The 26,193-nt window shown below is 36.2% G+C and overlaps 1 protein-coding gene across 3 annotated transcripts in view; it reads right to left on the bottom strand.

Annotated features, from left to right (window-relative positions):
* CPQ (carboxypeptidase Q) overlaps positions 1-26,193 on the bottom strand; it is a 703,529-nt gene that overhangs the window by 253,104 nt on the left and 424,232 nt on the right. The window lies entirely within an intron of this gene.

A 26,193-nucleotide genomic window follows, 5' to 3' on the forward strand; every position in this document is an offset into this window, starting at 1 on the left:
AATTCTCTACCTCCTATGGTGCCTCTCCTCTAACCCACCATAGTATAATGGATAAATCAGTAGAATTAGAGTCAAGAAAATCTATATTTAAATTCTTTCTTAGACACTTATTAGCCATGTAGCACTAAGGAGTCATTTAAGCTTTCTGGGTCTGTTTCTCCATATTCAAAATAAAGGGGCTGGACCTTGGGGTGCTATCTAGGTCTGATGTAGGAAGCTCCTTCCATCTTCAAATCTATGATTGTGTGACCTCTTCCCTCCATTCAGTGGTTTGTCCTTCATTTCAAAGAGGAAAATAACATCACAGGATGACATCTTGCACATAAATTGGATTTAAGTGAGGCAGAGCTGAACAAAGTTGCCGTCTTCACTCTTTCTTCCAGAGTCATTGATGTCCAGTGGTAAGACAAAAGTCAGAATGACTGGTGATAGTCTGGGATACAGCAAATGACCTTGGCATCTTCAATGTCTGACCAAGCTCTAGGCACACCATGATGCCCACTTCAGCCACCATCAGGGCCACTGGAACAAATTGTCCATCTATCCATTCTATGGGGGAAAGTTTTCACATGCTTTGGGTAGACATCCGCCCAACTCACTGATGGGCTGAGGACTGTTAGTTACCCTTCATGCAGTAATGATTTATTGGATTCTCTTCTGAGCAGGGATTTACAATTTTATTGTATTCATATCCTCAGTCTATTCTAGTAACTGCTATATATAATAGGTGCTTAATAAATGCTTGATATTCAATGGATGCATAGGATACTCTCTTGGATTCCATGAAACAGTAGAGAAAACACTCTATTTGGAATCGAGGGCCTCAGTTTTAATTCTAGATCTGTCACTAATGACCCATGTGACCATGAGCAAGTTGCTTAATCTTTCTGGGGTTCATCTTCCTCAACTATAATATTTGGGGATTGGGCTAAATAGTTTCTGAAGCTCCTTCTAGCCCTAAATCTATGATCCTAAAGAATTTATAGTAAGAAGGTTTCTCAGAGGACATAAAATATAGCTCTTTCATTTTACAAATGAGAAAATGGAGTCTTAAGAGATTAAGTGACTTGCCCAGGGTCACAGAGCTAGTATGTCTCTGGGGGAGGAGGGATTTTTATTCAAGTTTTCCTGACTCCAGTCCATTATAATACTTAAATTTACTTTAATGTTAAATAAACCTGGAAATAATTTCATCCTCTAAGAGGTAGAATCCCTGCAGCTTTAAGATAATCATGCTTTATGATTTTTTAAAATTAGTTATATCCTCTTAGAAAATGCATAAAGTTTCCACCTGAATCATTTTTATGGGTAAATTTTGAATAACTGCCAAATGAAGTTGGGATAATTATTTGGATAATTAAGGCTAAGGGAGGTCTTTCATATTGAATTATCTTGATTGGCTGCTGTTAACAGTAACTGAGCTCTCTTCATCTGGTGCATCTATATGCATAGACAAAACCAAAATCCCACTCCATTTTAGTCATATGTGGCTACTCCATTGTTCCCCTAAACAGCTAAGGGGCTGATTCAAGATGGATGATTCCCTTGACCCCAGGGAAAGAATAAACACATATTGCAACAGCAAGAAACTCTGATTAAAGAAATGGTGTAATCCCATTTGGGATTCTAATCAGTTGGCATTCTCATTCCTTTTATAATCTCTGAACTGACATAACTAAAAGGAACACAGTTTAACTTTTTTTTAATGAACTTTTACTTAAATCAGGATTTTTTTTAAATGGAAAAAAAAGTTATTTTTCCCCTTGCAATAATCTTTGGCATATGTTTTTATGGCATATGTTTTTATGGTATATGTTTTTATGAACTAGGAAATGATATTACTTGATAATATTTTTCAAAATGTCTCCCTACTGAATCAAATCCTATTCATGATCAAATGTAAAATTGGAAGTAGAAATATAACCAAAGATGGACCAAAGATTCAGGAAACCTAAGATATTCTATAAAATTTTGTCTTTGGTGTTTCTGTAGCATCTATATCCTTAACCTAACCAATGGAATAATGAATGGAAATACTGGAGATAGTAAGTTGTGAAGTAGGGAAAGAGTTTGGAGTATGGTATAACCTGGTTTGAATCCCACCTTTGACACTTACTAGCTGTGTCCACGGGCAAGTCCTTGAACCTTTCAGTGCCTTGGTTTCCCTATCTATGAAAACAGCACAATATTAACTAGAGTAATTATTTACTTTATGGGATTTTTGTCTTCTCAAAATAGAAAACTAGTTATATAGAAAAGTTTTATAATAATTAGAACTATCAATAAGTGGAATATGTCTCTGATTTGATTGTAGGCTTCTTGGGGGCAGGGGCCATCTTTTGCCATTTTTTGCATCTCCAGATGTTAGCACAATGCCTGGCACATAATAGATGCTTGTTATATGTTTATAGAATGAATGGATTACTTCGGGAAGAAGTGGGTTGGAGTCTCCTCTCTCTTCATTCAGCTCTTCTAGCAAAGGATGGATGACCATTTTTAGGGATGCTATAAAGAGGTATGATGTCATTGAAAGGTAGTGAGATGCAAAATAAAGTATGTTAGACTGTATGGGCCATGAGCTTTGAGTCTGGGAACTGCCACTAACCCATTTTATGATCAATTCTAGAATAATTCATTTTACCTCAGTAGACCTCAGTCTGATCATCTGAAAGTGAGTGAGTTAGGATTTCTAAGGTGCCTTTCAGTGCTAATGCTGGATAAACCCACAGTCAAGTTAGTTTGTCAGGAGACCTCTATTACTTCAATTAGTATAAATCCTTTGTATAGCAGAGGGAAACCTGAATAGGGTTTTACCTTCTCCAGGACCTTCAAGAACTGGGTAGAAAAAAAAGGTGCCATCCTTTTCCTAAGGTCTTTTTGTAGATTATTTATTAGGTTCCCAAATCACCCCAAACCTCCCACCATCATTCCCATTTGTCTCATTTGTTCCTGGTCAGGGACCAAGTTGTGTGTCCGTCTCTTATTACCAATCTTGTTTAGGTTTGCCTTTTATTTCCAACATACTGTACCTTAGGACCTCATGGAATTGATTGTGGATGTCCTTGCCAAACCACATGTAACAGGAAGCCAGACTTGCTTGAAAAATCTTGCATGCTTCCTCTGTGTATATATTTATCTTTGGAATTACTGATCTTGACACATGACTTAATTTTCTGCATCTCAAATTCTGCTACTTATACAGATTTATAGCTAAATACGACTATGATCTCCTAGATGCACTATGAATAAGTAGAATATTTGTTTAACAATGTCAGCCAGTCATAGTCAGGCAATAAACATTTATTAAGGACCTACTATGTAACAGACACTAAGCTAAGGGCTGGTTTACAAAGAAAGGCAAAAAGAGAGTCTCTGTTCTCTAGTAGCTTATAGTCTAATGATGGAGACAACATGTAATCAACTATATAAAAAGAGCTATCTACTGACTAAATAGGAAATAGTTAAGAAAGGAAAGATACTCAAATTAAAAGGGGTTAGAAAAGGTTTCTTGTAGGAGGTAGGACTTTGGCTGAAACTTCAAGGAAACCACACAAAGCCAGGAGGCAGAGATAAGTAGGGAGAACATCCCATGAATGGAGGACAGCCAGTGAAAATGCCTAGAGTCAAAGATGGAGAGTCTTGTTTGAGGAATAGCAAAGATGTAAGCATCACTGCAAAGTATAAGACTAGAAAGGAAGTGGAGAGGGGGGAAAGTTATGAATAGCTTTGAAAACCAACTAGAAGATTTTATATTTTATTGGAGAATATTTTCTTTTATGTGCATGATATCATGAACTAGAAACTGGGAAACCAGATGTCCTTGATTGTTTTTTTTTCCTCCCAAACTGATTACCTTGATCATATTGAATTGGATTATTTCAGGAGGTGAGAGTTATTTATGCTACCAAATTCAAATGATGACGCATTTCCGAGACCACAGGGGAAATCCTCAAATTCATAATAACGAAGAACAGAAAAAGTCTTAAGACTATGAACCATTTAGGAAAAAAAAAAGATGAAAGAACTCAGCTTATTTATCCTATAGATGGAGTAGGCTAAAGGTTGACTTAATAATGGTTTTTAAATTTGATGGGGGTACTCTGTAGATGGTGAACATCTGAGAGTAAGAACAAAGAAAAGAGGAGTAAACTACAGCAACAAGAATTTGGGTTTCATAAAAGAAAAAATTTCCAGAGGGAGGTGGTTAATCATAGGACTATATTATGTTGGACGATGGGGATGCCTATTACTTATAGGATTTTAAAAATAGGATCAATTCATGTCTGGAATAGAAGCCTGAAAGGAAAGAAATGACTAAGAGAATAAGGTGACCTCTCTGGGTCCCACTGAGACCTATGATTCCATGTCAGTTTTCTTTGCATCCTACTGCTACAGAGCCAATTTTAATGGGGAAGAATTTGTTTGAAAAAAAATCTAAAGATGTCATTAAAAGCAAAAGAGGAGCTGGATGCACAGAAATAGACTTGTTCTGTAATAGAAAAAAAGACTGAAAACAATATCTATGACCAATAATTATGGAAATGGTTGTATAAATTAAAGTACATTAATCTCGTTACAGAGTTACAGAGAACTATCAGCTGCAGAGGGAATTCCCATTTTGGGAAGTCCCTGTGTTGATGAAACTATGAATCTGGATGTAGATATACATAAAATCCACATACATATGTATTTATTAGTATCTCTGGTATGGAGGGCTTGTCGTACCCTCTTAGGGCAGCTCTCCAGCCTCTGACCCTCACTTGACACCCAGCTCTCACTTGTGGCTCCCAGTAGCTGCTAGCATGCGGCAGTGGCCACACCCCGGGCAACGGCTTCTACAGGCCGGCTAAACCTTGTGAGGGTAGCCATCGGGTCATCGTAGACCCCTGGTGAACCAGGGCTTTGTTCACCCAGCATGTGAAGACTGCTTTGGCTGAACAGATGGAAGAAACCAATAAGAAGGTTCAACGACTGAGATGGCGACGCAGCAAAGCACTGTGGAGTGCTCAGGGCATGTTGGAGCACAAAAGACAACACGGCCATCCAAAGCAGCTGAGGAAGTCTCCAGATATAACGACTTTTTGTGCCACTGGACCCAGGCTTCCAACGCTGAGAGAGTGGGACTGTCTCTGTGCATCGACTTATCCACTTAAATCTCCTTCATGCACAAGTGTTTTTGTGCACACTCATCTATCATAGATGAAAGCGCACAAAGACAATCATCATCCTCGGTTACCGAGAGACTACTACTACTACCATACAACAACAAATATGAATAATGTAAGATAATTTAGAGAGACTTATAAAGTGATATAAAGCAAAATCATCAGCCTAGGAAAAACAATTACATAGATTCACAAACTATGTATAATTTAGTAATGAAGGTTCAAAGAGATTCTTTAGACTCAGAGCGATTAATTGACTTTCCTAGGGTCATAGAGCTTGTGTCAGCCAGTGTTATACTATTCACACCTAGGTCTTCCTGTCTCCAAAGCTAGAACTCTAGGTTCTAGGAGTCTCTATATGCTAGGTTTCGTCCACAACTCCTCACTCTTACTGAACAGGCATATACAAGAAAACAGTTATCAAATCTTTTTCTAGTTCCACAATATCTCTCATGTCTGTCCTCTGGTCCCCACCTACACAGAGACCCCCCCCCCCCCAGTTCAGACTACCATCATTTTTCACCCTGATGACTAAAATAACTTCGTATTTAAGCTCTGCTTCAAATCTCTCTCCCTTCCAATCTATCCTATACACAGCTGTCAATGTGATTTCCCTTAAGCTCAGTTCTGACTATGCAACTCCCCCTACCTCCACTCTATTCAATAAATTCTAGTGATTCTGGAACAGCTGGCTATGATGGTCTGCTTACTGTTCTTTATACATGATGTATCTCCACACCCTCTTGTCTGGAATCCATTCCTTTCTGAGCTCCATCTTTTGGAGTCCTTAGTTTCTTTCCATACTCAACTTTCTATATGCCACTTTCTATATGAAACCTTTCCTGATTTCACAGCGCCTTTCATCTCCGAGTGATCTTTCATGTCATATGTGCATATATTTATACACATACACACATATATATGCATGCATATTTCTGGATGTGTATATATACATATGCAGAGATATACACAGATATCTATGTATATGTATATATGCATGCATCTTTACATTTCCATGCTCTCCCAGGTTAGAATTAAGTTTCTAGAGTGCATGGATTACTTCACTTTCCCAAATGAGGAAACTGAGCTTCAAAGATGTTCAGTAAAGATCTGAGGTGGTAAACATAAGAACTGGATTTTTTTTTTCCTGAGAGCAGTTCTCCCTATTTCTCTTTTTTTTGATCCCACTATAGATGGGAATGGGTGCTTTATCTATTCCATTTCTGACCTCAGCCATTCACTCTTTCTTGGGCAGCCTATTAGCCCTCGGTTTCCCATGGCTCACTATACAGAAAGGAGGTTTAGTTTAGAAAGTTAATAAACATTAGCCCTACCGCAACTCAACAAGCCTCAGTCTCTCTAGTGGCTAGAATTATACCTGACTCAAAAGTAGAATTTGAATCCAGATCCCTTTACTCTCTCCACTATACTACTTGCATCTGGATAGGAATTTTACATTTTACAAGAAACTTTTGGGGAATACATTTTGGTTGCTTCTCAGTATAGACAAATGTGGCTTAGTTTAAACAAATATTACACAAAGATAGGAAAAGTCTGTGGACTAGAAATAGGCCTCTTGATAGAAAGTTATACCTAACCCTTATATAGGAAACACTGGGACTCCCTCCTCCTATTGATTTCTTATCTCTAGGCTTTGTGCTGCAGAGCCTTTGGGTGTTGATAGCCCTGAGGACATACATCACTTTCAAAAGGAAATGTGCCATCTGTCCAAAAGCTCACACTGACTGATGAGGTGCTCTTGGGAGAAGTGCTAAGTAAGACTCATCCACCCTGGCCCCTCTCTTATGTGCAGGAGGGACAGTCAGATTTGCTTCATGAAAGGAAAATCATGCCTGTTCCTGGTTGAAATCTCTTAGTGCATTATTGAACTGATAGATGAGGACAAAACATGAGGAGACCTAATTTATCTGGGGCTCAGGAAAGCCAAGCCATTGATGGATTTACAAAATGTGATTGCAAAGTATTCGGGGAGAGAAATGGCTGTAATGGATTAAAAATTGATTTGGGGATAGGGGAGCGGAGAATGTCTGTGGGAGGAAATCATTCTGATTAAATGAAGGCAGTGGGGTTTGGAACAGCGGTAATGACTGGTTGCAATAGGAGATGATCTACTCTTAAGTAAGGGACAAAAGAGTCCTGTGACTAACTATCCAATGAAACATGCTAACCCACAGGAGAACACGAGAGAAGCAGGACTGCCTTCCACTGATAGTCCTTTAGGGGAATAAAGGAGACAGACAGACAAAGAGAGAGAGAGAGAGACAGAGACAGAGAGAGACAGAGAGAGAGAGACAGAGGGAGACAGAGAGCAAGTAAGATTCTTTTCCTTAGACCACAGAAACATAGTTTCAGAGCTAAAAGGGATCTTAGAGGCAATCAAGTTCAAACCTTTACTTTATTGATAAGAAAAGTAGGGCTCATACTTTATGATTTGCTCTGATAAAGATCCAGAGCAGGATTTGAACACAGGTCTTCCTGATTCTAAATTCAAAGTTCTAGCCACTATGCCCTCAAGATGACTAACAATACTAACACTGGATTTTGTCTCTCCTTTTAGTCAAATTCCTTAGGAATATGTGAGAAGAATAAAACCTTTTACAACTCAAGCAGAGTAAGATCTAGAGTTATGTAGAAATCACTTGTTAGGGAGTTTGAGGACTTTCTGGAATGCCAATGGGTCTTGGAGCCAAAGAACTTGCCTCCACGTCTTACCTCTCTAATCTCCCATGTGACCTTAGAAATAGAATATATATAACACATATATATTAGAAAATATAATTTTAGCAACCATGTGGCCCTAGAAATAGGATATATATATATATATTTATTAGATATTTCTATATGTTTACAGAAATCTATGTATTTCTATTTACATATATTCATTTGAATATATTTTATACACATGTATGTGTACATATAAAAACATAAGAAAATACAATTCAATAGAAGAATATTATTATATTCTTTTTCATTGAGGTCACTTCTATCTCTAAACCTATGATCTTATGATTCCTAGTTAGTTGAGTCCAATCTCCTAGGGCTGCTAGGTGGCCAGGTGGAGAGAATTCTTCTATACCTAAGATAGTTTTGGAAATCATGGAAGTTAGCCTGTAGTTAAAAGTGTATATGGTTAATTAGACCAGAACAATCAATCAATCAAAAGACATTTGCTAAATGTCTACTAGGTGCCAAACACTATCTCGGGCACTGGGAGTATAGAGACAAAATTTTTTAAAAATGCTGAACACAGGGAGCCTATACTCTATCAGGGGAGACCCTCCCTGATACACATATAAATATATACAAGGCAAATACAACTTAATTGGGATGGTCAAGGGAGTACTGTGGATGGTCAGGACACATCTCATGTAGAAGGTGACATTTGAAAGAAGCTTTGAAGGAAATAGGGATTCTAAGAGGCAAAGGTAAGAAGGGATTATGTTTGCAGCCTGGGGGACAGTCTGTACAAAGGAATGGAGATAGAAGATATGACATGAGGATCAGCAAATCTTTAAGTTTGGTTGGCCTATAAAGTGTGACAAAATGACATATATGTGAAAAAAATGGAATGCTAGATTGAAGTCAGGTTGTGAAGGGGTTAAAATATCCCAAAGAGGTTTATTTTATTTGATACTGGAAGTTAAAGGGAGCTATTGCATTTTACCTAGTAGAGAAGTGACTTAGGCTTTAAAAATACAATTGTTGTGTGCCAGATGAATTAGAGAGGGGAGAAACCTGAAGCAGGAAAGGCAACTAAATGACAGTTGCAATTGTCCAGGTTACAGATAACCAAGGACTTGAACAGGGGTACTTCTCAGTGAATAAAGAAAAAGGAAGAAAGGCGAAAAAACTGAAGGGATACAATTGAAAAGATTTGGCAACTGACTGGATAGATTTACATTGTGAAGAGTCAGGAGCCAAGAATGACTGAGATTGTGAACCTAGAGGACTGAAATGATAGTGGGACATTCAATAGAACTAAAGGATTTACAAAAGGGGTATGTTTTAAAGAAAAGATTATGAGTTCTGTTTTGTACATATTTGAGATTTCCATGGGATATCTAGATGGCACAATAGATAGAATACTGGGCTTGAAATTGGGAAGACTTATCTTCATGAGTTCAAATCTGGTCTCAGATAATTACTAGCTAGGTGAGCCTGGACAAGTCATTTAACCCTGTTTGCCTCAGTTACCTCATCTATATGGTGCACTAGAGAATGAAATGGCAAATCATTCCAGTAACTGCCAAGAAAACCCCAAATGGGGTCATGGAGAGTCAGACATGACTGAGAAAGACTGAATAACAAAATTTAAGTGTCACAAAAACTCAGAGATGAGGTGGTATCCAGGAGGATGTGTACAACAATGTCAAATGTGGTAGACAGGTTGAGAAGGTTGACAACAGAAAAAAACATCAGATTCTATGATGAAGACATCAGTGGTACCTTTGGAAGGAAAGAGAAATGGAATAAGCATTTGTTAAGTGCGTACAATGTCCCAGGAACCATGCTAGTCTTTATAAATATTATTTCATTTGACTCTCACAACAAGCCTGGGAGGCAGGTGCCATTATTATCTCCATTTTATAGTTGAGGAAACTGAGGAAGAAAGAAATTAAGTGATTTTTCCTGGGTCGCACAGCTAGGCAGCTAGGTGGTACAAGTGGAGAGAGTACTGGGCCTGGAGTCAGGAAGTCTTGAGGTTGAATACAGCCTCAGATAGATACTTATTAGCTGTATGACTTTGGGCAAATCTCTTACAAGTTATTTAATGTCTACTTACTATGGTTTCTTCATTTGTAAAATGGGATAATAATAGCACCTTCCCCACAGACTTGTGAGAACAAACCGAGATAATACTTTTAAAGCAATTTTGAGATCTTATCATCAAATATCATCATATTTGATGATAACTTAATTTTATGACATGAGAATGACTACATATATAGAATGGCCATGCCAATCCTAAGATTCTGGTACAGTGGGCTTAAAATTTTAATCAACAGGAAACCAGACCCTTCTAAATGAGACAGTCAGTTTTCCAAGTGTAGCCCACCTTTACTCTTCAGAATGGGGCATCTAAGTAGTAGAATGGATAGTGTATTGGGTCTAAAGTCAGGAAGATTCATCATTTTCCTGAATTCAAATCTAGCCTCAGACAGTAGCTGGGTGATGATGAGCAAACCACTTATTTCTATTTTCCTCAGTTTCCCCCTCTGTAAAATGAGCTGGAGAAGGAAACAGCAAACCACTCCAGTATCTTTACCAAAAAAAACCCAACTGCAGTCACCAAGAGCAAGACACAACTGAAATAAATCAACAACACCTTCATTAAGAATATAAGGAAGCATTTTGAGAGTAAGGAAGGTGTTTGTACCCTTTGTAGCTTTCATTCTTTATAAAATTCATGGTGCATTGTCAGCACTTAATAAATACTGACTAACTGGCCCTCGCCCTTCTCATGCTGATCCTTTATTTCTCTGTGTAACTTTAAAGATTTGCTCCTGATTTCTATGTTTCATCTCAGGCGAACAAGGCTAGAAACTTCTGAAGTAAATCTCAGTGAACATCTCTCTCTCCACAAAAGGGCTATTACAAATATTAAGTACTTCATTAATTTGTATGCTTGTCCAAAGTAATACTAATTTTACATATTGGGCCTGGTCCCTTCTTATCTCCTTGCATTTAGGATAACAGATTTGAAGCTGTAAAAGATTTCAGATTTCATCCAGTCTGATCTCTTCATTTTGCAAACGAGGAAATTAAGGACCATGTTATTTAAATGACTTCCCCAAGTCACACAGAATGTAAAGTTGAGAAGATAAGATTTGAACCAAAGGCATATAATTATGGAATTTCAAAGTTGGAAGAGGCTAACTGACTTGACTCATATCTCAAAAATAAGCCTTAGTACACTATATAGCATCTAGTCTTCTCTTGGAGTCTTTCAAAGACAGAAAACTCACTTCTTGAGGGCAGTTCATTTCACTGTTGGACAGCTCCAAAAGTTAACTGGTTCTTCATAATCCTGAGCCTGAATTTGCATCTACCCAACACTTCTGCATCCCTCCTTTGAAGCCAAGTCCAGTACTTTTCCAACTCTACAATTTAACATAACTATCTAGACAAACTATGTTTTTTACAAGCTTTGTGAAAATCTGCGAAAATGTATACATTATATATACATAGAGATAAGCAAAAGTAGGGATGGGGGAGTCTTAAACACCTGAATAGCAATGTAATAAATCTTAACTTTCAAGCTCCTGATTAAATGACAGAGTTTTAGGAGGACAAGAAGTGACACTCCTAGTCTCACAAGACTCAGAAGCCATTAGCTCCTAAAACCTGCTGATTAGCTTTTAAGGGTTCAGTACCTCGACTCTCAAAAAGCATTCTGAAAGCTGCTGCTCTACAGAGTCCAAGGTTGGGCAGAACTGTCACCCCCTAAGAGAACATTGAAATAACTTACAAACTACCCATGCTAAGAGATGAGTCAGTGACAAGGCAAAGAAGGGAGCCTGAGAAACATGAACTGTCATAATGTGCAATGAAAGAAGAGATGCCCAAGAGAAATTAATCTAAATTAGCTGTTATTCCACCCTGAGGGTTGATGAGGGACTACTATAGAAAAAGAACATGAGAGAGAGACAAGGTAATTTTAGATCTTTATAGAGCCCAGGAATACTTTGCCTTACCTTCCCCTTCCTAAAACCAAAGTTAATTAAAATGATCATAATGGAAATGGAAGACTTGGTCTCTTCATCAAAGGTAGCAATGGCATTTGCTGGCATTTCACAGATTTGGGTTTATGAGGTCAACCCTTAGGAAGCTCTTTATTTTCTCTTAAGTACTTCACCTGGTGATAAGTCTACCTTAATCACAGGCTAACTGTGGTGCCTGGTTTATTGCCTTGGATCCTGATAGGCAGGCTGCATACTGATGTAGTTCACTCCATGAAAAGACTTAGGCTGCTTTTTCATTGAATTATACTTAAAAAATAGATCTATTTGTTAAAACAGCCTAACAAAAATCAACTATTATTAGCATAAATATTGTATGTTGATAAGCCTTACAACTAAAATAATATTTAAATATTAAGTCCTTACTATAATGACCTAGATAAGCAGTAATTCCAGTTCCTTATTCCCTTTCTTCCTCCCTCTTTTCTCTTCCCTCCCTTCAGGAAGTTAATTGAACACTTCTCTCATGAGAGGAAATTTATTATTTCATGAGACTGGCCACTCCTACTGGGGTTGGTACTATTTAGAAGCTTTTCTTTGTGGAGCTGAAATCTGTCCTCTCCCCAAATTCCACCCAGTAATTGAGCCAAATTTATAAAAATAAGAGTTATTCTCTAATTGTTCCACTGATATGAACAGGAAGTTTTCAGAAGAAATAAGTCACATTTAAAAATGCTCTAAATCACTATTGATTAGAAAAATAGAGGTTAAAGTAACTCTGAGGTACCAACCTCATACTTATCAGATTGGTTAAGATGACAGAAAAGAAGAATGATAAATGCTGGAAAGGATGTGGGGAAACAGGCACATTAATTCACTATAGGTGGAATTGTGAACTGGTCAAAACATTCTGGAAGGCAATTTAGAACTATGCTGAAAAAGCTGTAAAACTGTGCATACCCTTGACCCAGCAATAAAACTACTTATTATGTATAAAAAAGACAAAAGGAAAAAGACCTATTTATGCAAAACTATTTCCAGCAGCTCTTTATAGTGGAAAAGCTGGAAACTGAAGGGGTACCCCTCAGTTAGACAATTTGAACAGTTTGTGGTATATGATTTCGTTGGGATACAATTGTTCTATGAGAAACCATGAGAAACATGGTTTCAGAAAAACCCGGGGAAGTCATATATGAACTGAGGTAAAATAAAGTGAGAAAAACAAGGAGAATGTTGTACAGTTATAGAAATATTGTAATGATGATTGGAACTGTAAAAGACTTAGCTACTCTGATAGAGATAATTCCAAAGGACTAATGATCAAAAATTCTGTCCACCTCTAGAAAGAGAAGATGAACTCTGAATGTAGAATAGATTGAAACATATTTAAAAACTTTTTTTCAATATGACTAAGAAGCAAATATTTTCATGACTTCATATATAAAGGAAAGAATTTAAAACTAAAAAATGTAAATGATAAAAATAAATTTAAAAATTAAAGTAATGAAGACTAATTGGTCAATAAGTTAAGCCAACCAATAGATTCACCAATTAAGAATTTATTGGTTGCTATTACCTCAGCCTCCCATACCTCTCCTTTTTGCTACAAAACTTAGAAAATAATTATTGATACTCGTTGCCTTCACTTCCTGTATTCTCATTCACTCCTCAACTATTTGCAATCTGGTTTCTAATATTATCATTTATTTGAGCTCTCTCCAAATTATTAATTCTCACTTGATCAACTTTTGGTTTACTTGATTTGTTGACCAATTAATCCTTAATCTCTAGACCTGATGTTTTCTCAGTCTTCCAACTACTTGACCTATGTGCTACTTTTGACACTGCTGACTACTTTCTACTCTCCTCTCTGAAATTTCATGACACTGCTCTCTCCTATATTTCTTCGTACCTATATGATCATTTCTTTTCAATCTTCTGTGTTAGTTTACTATCGAATATTTGTTTATTGATATGGATTGGTTAATCACATTGACTTCTAGTGGTTGGTCTAGTAAAAGGTTTTTTTTCCCCTTTCATTTTAAAAAGAGGAGAAGACTTGCATATGTTTGAAGGCAGGAGGGAAAGAATGAATGGATAGAGATTAGAGAGACAAGGGATGACACAGAGATTGATACTCTGTTTATCAGATCTGGCCTTTGGGATTAGATGAAAATGACAAATTCTGTTAAAATTCTTGGAGTTATGAGAAAAAACCCTTATTTTTTCCAAACATACATTTTTGACACCCTTAAACACAGTGTTTAAAGTTTTCAAACAATTGCAAAAGGTTTATCCACAGCTAATCCTAGGCTATCTTCATGGTACCATGCTATTCTCTCCCCCTCCCCCTCCATCCACTCCTTCAATCCAGCTCTCAAAGCTCCTGCTCTGTGTTCCTGGGCTTCTGATGGTTAAACATTCACCATCTGGATTGTGGATTAATGTCAAACATTCTATTTCTCAATTATCTTCATACTATGAAGCACAGGTTCTTCCATCCTATCCCACTTCCTCCTCTAGCTTGGATAACAGTAATCAAATTAATACTACCTAAACACTTTTTTGGGGTCATACTTCCCCTAGATAGATGTCTTGTCTTTTTCTAATAGAATGTAAGCTCCTTGAGGGCAGGGACTATCTTTTTTGCTGGTGTGGTTTCCTCAGTGCTTAGCATAGTAATTGACAAATAGGAAATGTGTAAAAAAAAGCTTTCCCATTCACTTACTCAGGGACTCATAAATAAGAACCAGCACTGAAAGTCTTTAGAAGCAAGCAGGGTGAAAATGGCAAGAACCCATATTATCTTAAATATAATCTCCTTGCAGCCTTCTAAGCTTCCTCCCTGATGATTCCACCTTCACCTCAATCTGTTGCCAGCTGCGGCTTCGCCTTGATACTGCACTGAGAGATGAGAGGCTCAGAAAAATCATAAACACATATTCCTCGGTCTTCTGTAGAAGAGCAAATAGCTGTGAGTACAAGTGTGAAAAAAAATGGCTAAAAATGGTTTCCAAAGAGAGGCAAGAAAATTACTGCCCTCCCTGAAGCTCTGACCCTAAGCCATCTCTAAGGGGACTTATTTTCTCTTTGCAAAAGCTAAACTAAACCCAAGTGTTTTAGCTTCTTTCATTTGACCATCTTTTAAATATTGCCAGCTAACTAGCCCCCCCAGTCCTTAAGCACTAATTAGAATTTAAAGCAAAAATGACCAGTTCAAACACACACTAACAACCTTCCCCAGCACACATACATACAAAACATATTCTTCAACTGAATGAAATTATTTTTCCTCTCCTCATCTTTGATAAACACAGCAATTACAAGCAAAGAGGTTACTTTCTTAGCTCTCCAAAGTGAGAAGGAACGACAGAGATGAGATAATCCAATCTCATCAGTGCCCAGTCAAGAAGAGAGGAGTGAAGTGATCTCACAAATGGCAGGTAGGGGAGTTGAGATTGAACCCCTGTCCTCTGACTCCAAGTTCATAACTCATTCAAATGAATCAGAAAAAAAAGTTCCAATGTATTTTACCCTGGGAACCTAGTAATTCAGCCCAATCTCTATACATTCCACATTGATACAAAGTGCAAGGAAGACAAATGATATGCAGAATAGGGTCCAGGTGTCTTGTAAGATTCCAAACCATTAAAAAGGAACAAGATATCTTAAATATAACTGTGCTTAATGAGGTAGGAATACAAATGAATATATTTTAGAAAGACTGTCAAAAAGGAAAAGAGCAAGAGTTAAAACTAAAAATATTTCCACATTTTAATCCTTAATAAGAAATTGAATTAACTGGAACAGCTTCTTCTCTACCAAAGATTTCTACTGTAATAGGGTTACCATTTCCATTTCCAACTGTATTGAAAAAAAATTATGAACCTTGAGGCTGCTTTCAACTCATAAGTCGACATAAGAGACTTCTTATCTTGTCTTCCTTTAAGAATGAGAACTGGGGGCAGCTGGGTGGCTCAATGGATTGATAGACAGGCCCAGAGACTGGAGGTCCTGGCTTCAAATTTGACCTCAGACACTTCCTGGCTGTGTGACCCTGAGCAAGTCACTTAACCCCCTCTATCTACCCCTTACTGCTCTTCTGCCTTAGAACCAATACACATTATTGATTCTAAGATGGAAGGTAAGGGTTAAAAGAAAGGAATGAGAACTAGCTCCACAGGATGTTCAAAAAGGAGTCAATGTCACCATGGAAGATGGGTGGCATAGGGCTCAGCCATTAACTTCTCCTATTAATGTTTGGGAGAAGTCACTGGATTTGGAGAAATTATAGTTTGCATCTGAGACAAAGCTGATAGGGGTGAGCTGTAGCTAACATTATAATAATAGTAAAATAAATTTAAATTAAATTAAAAACAAATTAATAAAAATATAATTAAATAATATTAAATTAGGATCCCAAACCAAAGAACTTAGGGTCTGATAATGATGGTCTGAATGAACAGGATGAAATTATTACATTATAGAATTCAAACAAATTTTATACAGTATGTCCTGTCTATACCTAAACTGGTTTAAAACATCTACAAAAATATCTAAAAAGTGGTCATTTATATATTTGAAAGCCTGTGGGGATTTATTTCAATTCCACATATATTTGGAATACAGACTCAGTAGTGGTATTGCTGGATTAAAGAGTATGCATAGTTTGATGGCCCTTTGAGCATGGTTCCATATTGTTTTCCAGAATGGTTGTCAGTTCACAGTTTCACTAGCCGTGTATTAGTGATCCAATTTTCCCACATCACCTCCAGCATCTATCATTTTCATTTTTGGTCATGTTAGCCAATCTGTTAGGTGTGAGGTGGTATCTCAGGGTTACTTTAATTTGCATTTCTCTAATAAGGGGAAAGGATCTATGTGTTCAAAAACATTCTTAATAGTTCTTTTTGTAGAGGCAAAGAATTGGAAACTCGGATTTGTTTTGATGATTATTGCTTTATAACATTGCTGGAAATCTGGTACGATTGGACCTTCTTCCTTCATATTTTTTTTTCATCGATTCACTTGAAAATCCTTGACCTTTTGTTCTTCTGAGTGAATTTTGTTGTTAAATTTTTTCTAGTTCTAGGAAAGATTTTTTGGGTGTGGTTTGATTGGTATAGCACTGAATAGGTAAAGCAGAAAAACTCTAATCCCCTTGAGACAGTGGATAGCCCTCTGGGCTTGGGGTCAGGAAGAATTAAATTTAAATCTGGCCTCAGATTCTTAGTTGTGTGAGCTTGGCAAATCATTGAATCTCTCTTTGCCTCTGTTTTCTCAGCTTTAAAGCAGAAATAATAATAGCACCTACTTCCCAGGGCTGTTGTGAAGAACAAATGAGCTAACATTTGTAAAGCACCTACCATAGAATATGGCACATAGTAAGCACTATACAAATTTTCTTCTCTCCCTTACTTCTACAAATATCTCCCCCCACCCCCCCCCCATGGATATTTGAAGGAAATTTCTGTCCCTCTCCTCCTGGCACAAGACAGGATATTAAACATCCATTGGTCCTCCAAAATATCCTGAAATAGAATGGTCTACAGTCTTTGTACCATCTTATTCTTTTAGAATAAGAAGAAAAGAAGAAATAAATATTTATTAAGCTCCAACTATATGCTGGGCATTTTAAGTGCCTTACAAATATTTCATTTGATCCTTACAACTCTGCCAAGCAAATGTTATCATCATCATTGGTGTTTCCCTTGTCATCATTGTCATCATCATCATCATCATCATCATCATCATCATCATTATACCAATTTTACTTTTTGAGGAAATTGAGGCAAACAGGGATAAGTGACTTGCCAAGGATCATATAGGTAGTACCACTTCTGAGACTATTTGAACTCAGTTCTTCCTAACTTCAAGACCTATGCTCTATCCACTATGCTACCTAGCTGACTCTGCAGTTTAAAATATCTCTAGATTTAAAACGCTTTTCCTAGTGCTCAGAATCAGCACACTGCTCCAAATGCAGTCTGACCAAAATACCATACACAGCAGAACAATCACCTTCACACGTGTGATACTCTCTACCAATGAATTCAGATAGCTTTTTAGCCTGCCACATCATATTGTGAACAAAGTCATTAAGGGAAATTTCCCTTTGACATGATCAATTCTAATCTGGAACTGACCAAGAATTTCCTCCCCAGCATACCTAATGTGTACACACATATACCCTTCCCCCATCCTGTTCCACTTTCAGATCATTTGAATTCTTGGTCATATATGCCTTAAAATCGAGCCCAAATCTCTCTGTCTATAGTTTTCTCCTATTGTTCTTTTTATGTACTTTTTTTAACAGATATATATGCATATCTGTAAATATAGACATATTTATATATTTACACGTAAATATATAAATATATTTTTATTTATATATATAAATATAATTGTAAATAATTGTTTTCTGAAATTTTGTGATCTATGCCCTCTCCTTGTCTCCCAACCCTCCTCCCTCCCCAAGATGGCAGGTAATATAACATAGGTTGTACATGTGTTATCATACAATTCATATTTCCATGGCCATCATGTTGTGAAAGAAAACACATACTGCTTACACTAGAGAAAAATTCATAGAGGAAATAAGGTGAATAATAGTATGTTTCAATCTGCATTCAGAATCTGTTCCTCCTATGGTGGTGGATAACCTTTTTCATCATGAATACTTTGGAATTGTGGTGGATCTTTGCATTGCTGGTAATAGGTTAATCATTGCACAGTATTATTGCTACTGGCTACAGTGTTCTCCTAGTTCTGCTCATTTCACTTTGCATCACTTTATAGGAATCTTTCCAGGTTTTTTTGTGATAATCTTGTTCATTATTTCTTATGGCACAATAGCATCATTCCATTTTAATCATAAACCACACCCTGTCGAGTCATTCCCTGAGGGACAGCCTTTCAGTTTCAAGTTCTTTGCCACCACAAAAAGAGTTGCTATAAGTATTTTCATACCAGAATATTCCTTTCCCATATCTTTGATCTCTTTGGGATGCAGACCTAGTAGTGGTATTCCTGGGACAAAGGATTGGAACAGTTTTGTGGCCCTTTGGGGTACCTCCTATTGTTTGTGCTTCCAGTTCTGCATCATGTGACCAATCAAAGGGAGAAGGTAGGTCAGGAACAATTTTAATCCTTCTTCAGTATGAAAGTAAGTCTTTTAAATATTTCAGCACAGTTATGTCATTGACTCACCAAAGTCTTCTCAATATGAAACCTTCGCAATATAAAAAATAAAATTTTATTAAAATATTATCTTAAGACCCTCCAATATACTGGTTGCCAAATTTGTTGAAGGACAGTCAAACATGTAGTCTACTGTAATTTAAAATATAATTTTAAAAGTATTGTAGGGTATTAGAAATGCCAGGAGAAAATTCCAGAAGAGAATAATTCTATAATAATTATAAACAGAAAAGAAAATGAGAAGGGCCACAGGAAGCTGAGATTGGGTAGAAGGTAGAACAAAAAGCTGAGAGAAAAGATAAGGAGTGGAATCAGAGATCACTAAAGTAGTTAGAACAGAAACTAGAAGTATGAGGCACCATAAAAGTAGAGGAAAGAAATGCAAAAAATATCAATAAATATGAGCACAAATTCAGAAATATCAAAATTGGAAGAATATGAGATGTTCCCAGAGAAGCCAGAACAAAAAGCAATGGGCATGAACCGACAGAAAGAGGCAGATTTTCATATGATATCAGGAAAATGTTAAAAGTGGAATGGGCTGTTTCAGAAAGTTGTAGGCTCTCCCTCATTGGAAAAATCTGAAAGACTTCTTACTGGGTATTTTGAAATGAGGATTTTTGTTTTGTTATATATTGTTAGAGGAGTTGTCATTTGAAAGTTTTTACAATTCTGAAATTCTGTGATGCTATGAACAATAAAAATACAATGAAAACAATGAGCTGGACAAAAAAGTCATCTAAGAATCACTGGTCTTCTAGAAAATTATGATGAACCAGCATCAATAACAGCAGCAAAAAAACCACAGCAACAAACAATAAAACCCTGACTATCATATTTTTGGGGGTGATACCATACCATAGTATCATAAAATCCATAGAATGCCACTAGAGATGAGGCCTGAGTTCAGTTCTTTCAAAAACATGAGTGTCAATCTCCTTAGAACCCATGACAAAGATAAAATATTGTACTTAGCAAGGAATAAATAGATCGTGCTTCAAGGAAATACAGTCACAGTCATGTAGAACTACTGTCCATGAGAAATGAATGAAAAAATTAAATAGGCTAAACTGAAAATTTTTTTAAATGCCTTGTCCCCCAATAAATTACCCAGAATAGTCAAGCATAATCTAACAAGGGTGAAGTAGATTTTTACCAGCACCAATGGCGCAAGCGTTTATTAGAAAAAACAAAGTTAAAATTTTTGACACATAAACATAATAAACTAAATTTAAAAGTTTGACTGGTTTGAAGTGCTAAACGATTATTCATTGTTCACATTCTAGATTATGCACATTCTAAAAAAAAAAAGAAATGCTATTACCATTTTATAATTTCACCTTGTTGAAGGGTAATTGAGAAAATCTCTTCTGTGTGATCTTCCCCAATGTGTTGAGGTAAAAGTATTTGTTATTTTCTCAAATCACCTTATATTTATTTATCTACTATATCTCCAAAAGAATACAAGTACTTCAAGGACAGGGACTACTCTTCATTATGCTTTGAAATTTCCACTGTGATATACATGAGCCATGATAATGATAATCACCAAAAACAATAATGGTAAAAAATAAGAATGAGGGCAGCTGGATGGCTTAGTAGATTGAGAGCCAGGCCCAGAGATGGGAGGTCCTGGGCTCAAATCTGGTCTCAGACCCTCCCTAGCTATGTGACCTTGGACAAGTCACTTAACCTCCATTGCCTAGCCCTTACCATTCTTCTGCCTTAGAACCAATACACAGTAATGGAAGGTAAGGGCTTTAAAAAAAGAATAAATCTCAGTGCTATAAAGAACATCTCATTATTGAACTGGCAATTATAATTGGTAAATATAAATCCAAAGATGGCACATGACTTGTCTCAAACATTAAATTAGTAAATGTAATTCCAGATATAAGGATAACATTTTGGTGTACAACTAGGAAAGATGAAGACTGACAGTTTAAAGTCTTGGTCCAGAGAGCTTATTGAACTAGTGAATGAAGGCCATACCTTCAGATATTATGGACCTCTCCAGGTAAGACACATTAAACATCAATATATCAAGGAGAAGCCTGTAGCTGATTATATTAAGATGCTTAGTGAAATCCTGAAATCACAGTTGAATGCAAGGAGCACATGGAAAGCAATTAACACCTATGCAATTGCAGTCTGCTGGAATTAGACAACAGACCAGAACAGATTTGGAAAGTATCCTAACAGAAATCCTAAAAAGGAAAAATAGCCCTGCATATAGTAATAACAAAGGACAGAGTCTATCACTCTAAGACAGCTATAGGAAGATTAACATTTCCTTACCAAAAATTAAGAAGAAGATGGAAAGGCATTGTAAGGTTACATGATAAGTAGGTTAAAAATGGCAAAAGCTAAAACTAGGTACATTTCATTGGATTTGTCTGAAGCTGAAATATTTGTCTCCAAATGGAACCTATTAAATTGCTATGAGAGAAGAACCAAAAGACATTCCAGAGGTAACATTTCTATGGATTTAGTCAAGAGTGTGTCAGGAAAGTAAAAAAAAAAAGCATTGAATACACAGATGAATTGTGGATTTGTTTGTGGAACACAAGAGATTTATAATAGCAGCTTATCCCATTACCATCAGAAATTAGAAAGGTTATCCTCAAGGAGCCAAACTTAAAAGTAGGTTATTCAGATTATTATCTAATGATTATCTAGATTATTGACTAAATTTTGATTATAAAAGTATATGCTATGGAACAGCAGAAGGATAAAATAGATAGAGAACTGGGTCAGGAACACCTAAATTTAAATCTTGCCTCAGATGCTTACCATTATGTGACCCTGGTCAAGTCATTTACCCTGTTTTTGTATCGGTTTCTTCATCTGTAAAACAAGGATAATTACACCTACACCTCCTAGGGTTGTTGTGCTCAAAGGAGTAGTAACTAGAAAGTGCTTAGCACAGTGCCTAACCCACAGTAATGCCTATATAAATGTTAGTTATTATTATTGTTAATTATTAAAAGGCAGCAACTATGTAACACATCATTGCTGACTATAGAGATTTTGCAACTACTGATTCCAAACAGGACATGATCTGGTGGTTGAAATTATACACCAGCAGTATTCAATCTTCCATAGGTTGATAGAAAACAAATCCTTATCAATGATGGCACATCCAAGTGGTACAGAGAATAGGGCACTGACCCTGGAGTTGGGAAGACCTGACATTAAATCTGGCCCCAGACATTTACTTGCTATTTGACCCTGTGTATTACACCCAGGGATATTGTGAGGATTAAGTAGAATAATATTTGTAAAGCATATAGTGCAATGCCCAACATATAATATGCAATTAATAAATACTTATTTCCTTTCTTGTTACAAAAAAAACCTCTCAGAATTTCCTGGAGAACTGAACCAATAAATTATATTGCAATCAGATCATTTCCAAAATATTGCCTACAATTGCCAGGACTTAACACTGATCAAAAAAATTAAGAATGATAATTTAATATATGTAATCATACTGAATATTCATGCTTGCCAAACTACTTGTAATAAAATCTTTCAAAATATAGAGACTTAACAGAAGAATTCAAAATCAAGTGCAAATAGGATGAGGTAAATACATATCTCTGTTGTCTTATCTGTTATCAGAACTGTACTAAGTATATTTTTTAGTAAACCAAGAGAAGATGAGCTTATGTTTTATTTTTCCCCTCTAAAAGCAGTTATTCGTCTACCTGTGTGATATATCATCCATTATTAATATGGAATGTCTAAATATAGCAGGATAATGTCTTATCCTAGGACTATTTCTAACTCAATTCTAACAATAAAGATGACAGGAACAAGGTAAAGAATATTACAATAAGCTTTAAGAGTGAAACATGAAAGATTATATCCAAGCAACAGTGATTTGCAACATTTATCAGCACAAGACAAAAGTAACTTAGCAGAAAGGAAAAAATGTACTTTAGAAACAGGAAGTATAAAACCAAAAACAGAACTAATTTACAACAGCTGACCTTGAAAGTCTGAAAAAACGGATGCCTTCCTGGTTTTCAGAACCTGTGAGATGTTTGAAAGAATTTAAAAGAGCAATTAGGCTTTATGATCTAGATTTCCAGGACACTGAAATTCTTCTCTCAGAATTATTTTCAAAAAGGGAAAAACAACAATTCATTGATGAAACCAGAAACAATCCAAATTTAACATCATGGCCAGAGGAAGGAACATACTTATAGTTATCTAATAATGAAAATCTACATTATTTTAAAAAGGCTAGAGAAGATCTATTAGACTTAGAGGCAATGAAATGTTTTTGGCGAGCCAGTCAGGAGATGTTTTTAAAACAGATTTAGTTGCTCCTGTATCAATAAGAGCTGGGTAGATGACATTACCCACTTTCATCATGACCCTTGGTTCTGTGTTCTCATTTTGTTGGCATACTTGGACTATAGGTACATGTATTTCTATTTTGTTCAAATCCCAGTTTTGTTCTTTAGCTACAGACTTTTCTTGTTGCTTTGAACATTCATTTTGCAATCCATCATCAGTTTGCAATGGAATTTCATTATCATGAAGACTTAAGGATAGCATAATAATGTTTGTGTTTCTTTTTCTTGTGCAGTTACTATTGGTTGCAATTCTTCTGCATAAAAATTTAAGGTTGACTTTTCTATTATGTCATTGGTATTTTCTTTTGTAATATCATTCCTGCTTTCAGTGTCATTGTCTCCAGGAGGTCTGCTAATCCTCCCCATCTTTCCTATAAATATTACAATCCAGAGGTCAAATCAAACCAATGGTCAAAATAGACAATCACAAAAACCTTGGTGCCCCATGAGCAAGACAAGTTGAGCCCAAAGATATCAAGAAGAAAGCTATGAAATCATTGCTCAATGAGACAGTGTTTTCATTTAAAATGTATAATCACCTATAACTTCTCTTTTTTTTTATCCCTTTCCTTGTCTTAGAAGCATAACTGAGTGTCAATTCAAAGGCAGAATAAGGATACTGGCTAGGCAACTAGGGATAGATGACTTGCCCAGGGTCACATGACTAGGAAATGTGTGAGGTCAGACTCAAGACCTCCCATCACCATTCCTGGCTCTCCACCTACTGAACAACCTAGCTGTCTCTATAATACCTGTCTTAATGTATTCATTCAGAATCTTAGAATTGACCAGAGGAGATTTGGAAGGCATCAAAACCATAAAATATAAATAAAACTCAAGATCCTTCATTCTAAGGCAGCTATAGAAAGATGAATATTTTCCCTATCAATAATCAGTCAATATTAAGCATTGGATATGTGACAGACTACATGTGGGATAAGAAGAAAGGCAAAAATGTGGTCCCTACTCTCAAGGAACTCATATTCAAATGGGGGCAAAGGGAAATGATATGCAAATAATTGCCTCTGGAACTTCATTTCCTGAAGCAAAAATAATATTATTTATTTTGCTGAGTATAACTTTATAATGTGCTTTTTTCCCCAGCTGGAATCTAAGAGAACAGCAAGAGTAAAATAAAAAAAAAGAGTGAAATCAAAAACTCCATAGACAACATCCAAAAAAAAAGCAATAATATGTGACCAAAAAAAAAAAAATAGAACAATTGTCTTAGTCATGTGGATTTGTTTGTAGAAACAGAGGAAGTTTTAAAAATATATATAATTTCATTTTATTTTCAGTTCCAGATTTTCTGCTTCCCTCCACTCCCTCCCTCACCAACTGAGAAAGCAAGGAATATAAAACCTATTGAAACAGAAGAGTTAATGATTGTGATTGAGACTCAGATCAGTTTCACTTGATATAACAAAAATCTTACCCTGATGAAGCCCGAGATTGTCAACTGATGCAGATGATGTGATTGCAAAGAAGGATGCAAAAAGTTAGCATCTATTGGATTTCTAGAAAGTCATGAAAAGGTGGCTAAAATTATATATCTCTGTATCCCTTAATAACTAACAAAGGAAAAAAATTCATGTACCACATTGACAAACCAGCAAATAAATCATACTTGCTCTGCCTCAGACACTTCCTAGCTATGTGGCCCTGGGTAAGTCACTTAACCTCCATTGTGTGATCCTTACCACTCTTCTGCCTTGGAACCAATACACAGTACTAATTCTAAGATGGAAGGTAAGGGCATTTAAAAATATAGAGAGAGAGAACTAGCCAAAGAAATTAAAACCATGTGGGAACAGAATGAAGTACATGGCATTCCTGTTGTCCTGTCAGGTCCCAAAGATAACTTCAGTGACTCTAGAATATAATCTTAAATCCCAATACTACTTTTCAATTACAAAAAGGAATCATTTTAGCCAAACATCGGATATAAATTAAAAATAGCAAGATAGTAACTTGTCTTCAGATTATTTTTAACTGTGCCCAATCAAAAATAAGAAAGACAATAAAGTGTTTTACTTATAGAACCCTAGAGATTCAAATAAAAATTAATTTAAATAATAACTACTATAAAGCATGTAGGACATAAAATATACCCACTAAATCATCAGCTTTTCTTACTATTACAACAAAACCTAGGAGAAAAAGATAGAATGAGAAGTCCCATTAAAATAACTACAGAATACATAAAATAGCTAGGAGTTCATCACCAAGATGCTCATAGGAATTAAATGAATAGAGCTGCAAAACATCAGAGAAGAAAAGGAAAACTTAGATGATTGGAGAGATATTAACAGTTCCTGACTGGTCCATACCAATATAATAACAACAGTAATGTTCTATGAATTAATTTACATATTCAGTACCATACCAATTAACCTACCAAAAGGTTATTTCTCTAAAATTAAACAAAATTATAGCAAAATTCTTCTGGAGGAACAAAAGATCAAGAATCTCAAGGGAAATGAGGAAAGTTGGAAACAAAGGACCCCAGAATAACAAGATCTTAAGAATAGCCATCAAATGATTTGATAATACCTTAAAATGTTGAAATTTTATCAATGGACCAGATCAGATACATACGGGACTAAAGCCACGAACCACTACAGCAAAGGGTTAGAAAACTAATAGAAATCAGCTACTTGGGAAAATACAAAATCCCTGGGAAAGCTGGAAAGCAGTATGGTAGAAAACAGAAGATAAAAGTCTCACAACATATATCATGATAACCTCCAGACTGATACA

This window comes from Monodelphis domestica, chromosome 3 (genome assembly GCF_027887165.1).
Source record: "Monodelphis domestica isolate mMonDom1 chromosome 3, mMonDom1.pri, whole genome shotgun sequence".
NCBI classification, from domain to species: domain Eukaryota; kingdom Metazoa; phylum Chordata; class Mammalia; order Didelphimorphia; family Didelphidae; genus Monodelphis; species Monodelphis domestica.